Source organism: Eumetopias jubatus, unplaced genomic scaffold (genome assembly GCF_037043125.1).
Source record: "Eumetopias jubatus isolate StellerSeaLion01/CBP00866 unplaced genomic scaffold, mEumJub1_p1.0 scaffold_1, whole genome shotgun sequence".
Classification (NCBI taxonomy): Eukaryota; Metazoa; Chordata; class Mammalia; order Carnivora; family Otariidae; genus Eumetopias; species Eumetopias jubatus.
Genome location: NW_028274807.1, coordinates 155425183 through 155429914, shown reverse-complemented (window position 1 = coordinate 155429914; position 4732 = coordinate 155425183). Strand labels below are relative to the sequence as shown.

The 4732-nt window shown below is 37.9% G+C and overlaps 1 pseudogene; it reads left to right on the top strand.

Annotated features, from left to right (window-relative positions):
* Positions 1-408: 408 nt before the first annotated feature.
* Positions 409-2095, top strand: LOC114212365 (60 kDa heat shock protein, mitochondrial-like; annotated as a pseudogene).
* The last annotated feature ends 2637 nt before the right edge of the window (positions 2096-4732 follow it).

The following is a 4732-nucleotide window of genomic DNA, read 5'->3' as shown; positions in this document are numbered from 1 at the left end:
AACCCACAAATAATCTGACTAAAAATGAACAGAGGACCTGAATAGACACTTTCCCAAAGAAGTCATATAGATGGCCAACAGACATATGAAAAGATGCTCAACATCACTAATCATTAGGGAAATGCAAATCAAAACTACAATGAGGTATCACTTTACACCTGTCAGTATAACTAGTATCCAAAAGAAATAACAAGTGTTGGTGAGGATGTGGAGAGAAAGGTATCCTCATGCACTGTTGGTGGGAATGTAAATTGGTGCAGTCACTGTGTAAAACAATATGGGAGTACCTCAGATAATTAAAAATAAAAATACCATATAATTCTGGCTGTATATACCATGCATTCTATCCCTCACTCACCTCCTATTGCCTGTCTCACCAGCAGCACACTCTGCTGCTGCCACTCGGAAATGCTTTGATTATCCACAGACTTTTGCCAAATTAGGCCAGTGTCCAGGGCACTGGCTCCGTATCTCACTTGGGCTCATGCCAAAATTTGAGCCTTAATGCATCAAATTGCAGACCTTTTAGCCAAGTGCAGCCCTTTAGTCTTTTAGCCAACTGTAGCTGTACTATGGGGCCAAAGGGAAGAACAGTGATTATTAAACAGAATTGGGAAAGTCCCAAAGTAACAAAAAATGGTGTAACCATTGCAAAGTTCACTGACTTAAAAGATAAATATAAAAATATTGGTGCTAAACTTGTTCAAGATGTTGCCAATAACACCAATGAAGAGGCTGGGGATGGCATTACTACTGCTACTGTATTAGCACGGTCTATTGCCAAGGAGGGCTTCAAGAAGATTAGCAAAGGTGCTAGTCCTGTGATAGCTGTTGATGCTACAATTGCTGAACCTAAGAAGTAGTCTAAAACTGTGACAACCCCTGAAGAAATTGCTCAGGTTGCCACTATTTCTGCAAATGGAAACAAAGAAATTGGCAACATCATTTCTGAAGTAATGAAAATGGTTGGAAGAGAGGGCATTATCACAGTAAAGGATAGAAAAACACTAAATGATGAATGAGAAATTATTAAAAACATGATGTTTGATTGAGGTTATATTTCTTCATACTTTATTAATACATCAAAAGGTCAGAAATGTGAACTCCAAGATACCTATGTTCTTCTGAGTGAAAAGAAAATTTCTAGTGTCCTATTTATACCTGCTCTTGAAATTGCCTATGTTCAGTGTAAGCCCTTAGTCATAACTGCTAACGATGTTGATGGAGAAGCTCTAAGTACACTGGTTTTGAATAGGTTAAAAATTGGTCTTCAGATTGTAGCAGTCAAAGCTCCAGATTTTGGCAACAATAGAAAGAACCAGCTTAAAAACATGGCTACTGCTACTGGTGATGCAGTGTTTGGAGAAGGATTGACTAAATCTTCAGACGTTCAGTTTCATGATTTAGGGAAAGTTGGAGAGGTCTTTGTAAGCAGAGATGATGCCATGCTCTTGAAAGGAAAAGATGACAAGGCTCAAATTGAAAAATGTTTTCAAGAAATCACAGAGAAGTTAGATGTCACAACTAGTGAACATGAAAGGGAAAAACTGAATGAACACCTGGCAAAACTCTCAGATGGAGTAGTTGTGCTGAAGGTTGTTGGGACAAGTGGTGTTGATGTGAATGAAAAGAAAGAGAGTTACAGATGCCCTCAAAGCTACATGAGCTGCTACTGAAGAAGGCATTGTTCTGGGAAGTGGTTGTGCCCTGCCTCAGTGTGCATTCCAGACTTGGACTCAGTAACTCCAGCTAAAGACCAAAAATTTGGTATAGAAATTACTAGATGAACACTCAAAATACCTGACCATTGCTAAGAATGCAGGCTATTGAAGGATCACAGATAGTTGAGAAAATTATGCAAACTTCCTTAGAAGTTGGTTGTGATGCTATGCTTGAAGATTTTGGGACTATAATGGAAGAAGGAATCATTGATCCAACTAAGGATGCAAGAACTGCTTTCTTGGATGCTGCTGGAGTGGCCTCTCTATTAACTATAGCAGAAGTTGTAGTCACCAGAATTCCCAAAGAAGAGAAGGACACTGGAATGGGCAGAATAGGTGGAATGGAAGGTGGTATGGGCAGTGGCATGTTCTAATTCCTAGAGTAGTGCTGAACCATTACTAATGAACTGTGAGAGGAAGCTCAAGGCAGAGCTCCTCAACAATAATTTCTGAGAAGTCAGTTGAAAGAAATGACTGAAGAAAAGGTTGGCTGATGTTTAAGAAAATCATTGTAATCATCAGTTACAGTTGGCAACATATAATGGTTTGCTGCTGTCATTGTCCATGCTTGCAGATAACTTATTTTGTACTTTTGAATAAAAAGATATTTATACATTCCTGGTAACTGAGTACAAGAACCATGTACCAATGTACTGCTTTCAACTTAAATCACTGAGGCATCTTTACTACTATTCTGTTAAAATCAGGATTTTAGTGCTTGCCATCACCAGATGAGAAGCTCAGAAGCAGCCATTCTGTGGAGAGTAAGAATAATTGTGTACAAAGGAGGGGGGGCGGAAATAGAGAAATATCCAAGTATGTGACAACCTTTGTGTAACAAAAATTTGTTTAAAGTTAAAAAAAGAAAGAAAGAAAGAAAGAAAGAAAGAAAGAAAGAAAGAACCATACAACCCAGTAATTCCACTACTGGGTATTTACCCAAACAAAAAAAAGCACTAATTAAAAAGATATATGCACCCCCATGTTTATTGCAGCATTATTTACAATAGCCAAGATATGGAAGCAACCTAAGCATCTGTCAATAAGTGAGTGGGTAAAGAAGATATGACAAGGGCGCCTGAGTGGCTCAGTCAGTTAAGCATCTGCCTTTGGCTCAGGTCATGATCCCAGGGTCCTGGGATGGAGCTCCACATCCGGCTCCCTGCTCAGAAGGGAGTCTGCTTCTCCCTCTCACTTTACTCTTCCCCTTGCTCATTCTCTCTCTCTCTCAAATAAATAAAATCTTCTAAAAAAAGGAAGATATGACAATATTCCTTGTTATATTCCACACATAATATTCCACCCACAATGGAATGTTCCTCAGCCATAAAAAGGATGCAATCTTGCCATTTGCGACAACATGGATGGACCTAGAGGGTATTATGCTAAGTGAAATAAATCAGACAGAGAAAGACAAATGCTGTATGATTCACTTGTATGTGGAATCTAAAAAACAAAGCAAATGGGCAAACAAACAAATAAAGCAGAAACAAACTCATAAATACAGAACAAACTGATGATTGCCAGAAAGAAGGGGGTTGGGGGAATGGGCAAAATGGGTGAAAGGGAGTGGGAGACACAGGCTTCCAGTTACAGAATGAATGAGTCATAAGGATGAAAGATACAGCATAGGGAATACAGCCAATGATATTGTAGTAGCCTTGTATGGTGACAGATGGTAGCTACACTTGTGGTGACCATAGCATAGTCTATAGAGTTGTTGAATGAATATGTTGTACACCTAAAACCAATGGATCATTACATGTCAGTTATGCTTCAATAAACTAAATTAAAAAAAAAATCTAGTTGCAATTGTAAAAAAACAAAAAAAAGTAAGTTTCTGTTTGAGATGAAAAAATTCTGGAAATGGATATGGGTCTGTACAGTTCATAAAATGGTAAATTTTATGTTATGAATATTTTACTACAATAAATTATGCAAAAATAACTTATGGTTTGATTTTTCAGAAATATTTACCCTATAATATGAAGGAGTTTGCATATACCTTGCAATAGTTTACTGTCAGGAGTCCCTCCCTCACTCCCATCCCCACTCCAATTTTGTTTTGATTTACTTTTGGTGACCTTAATCTGCTTCACTCAGATTTCCTCCTGCATCAGTTAGAAGGTATTTTCTTCCACCATATGATGATAGGAATGAACATAGCCAAGGCACATCACTGCTTCTGGTTTGGGAAGTATCTTCTTCTCATCTCCCCACTTATGTGATCACTGAAGACAATACTGAACTTGGCAATGAGTCACCTTGCCAGGCCCATTGACTTGCCTGTTCAAAGACAAATGTATGGATCAAGGAAAAATTACCTGACCTCTTATTTTTCCTTCAAGTTTTTCTTGGCTCTCTGAGACTTTTTTTGGCTTTTACTATTATTATGGCTATATCATTGCAAAGATAAAATGCAACTATTGAAAAGAATTTTAAATGTTTATGTCTAGACTGTCAAAAAGGCAGATACCATATTTTTTGACCTACTACTTTCTAATACTGAGACCATGATGTAGTATGAGCAGCATTAGGACCCGGGAGTCCTGGGGTCTACCTTTAACCAGCTGTGTGGGCATGGGCATGTTAAGCCACCTCTCTCTGTAATATAATCCAATTGCCTAGAGGACCCTAAGGGTTTTTTCACATTTAAAATGAGAAGATAAAATGTCCTGGAATGTTGTGTTGCCTGATAAATACTCAATCTTCCCTCTTACCACAGAGAATATTTTATCATATTTTGAAACAAAGATATTCTTTATATAACATTTGAAAATCTTACCAATTTAAGTATCACTCATATGAAAAGGCTTAACGTTTTAGAGATCTACTTTTTCTTATGATTGTTCTCTGTCCACAGGAATGGCTACATATTGAGACCTCAATGTAAAACGAAAATGCAAGCCCCCTTTCTCAAAAATTATTAAGAATTTCAAGGCAGATGAAACAGAGCATCAAGCCAAGTACAAGGCCCTTCTGAGCATGACTGCATAGGTCACATGCTGTCT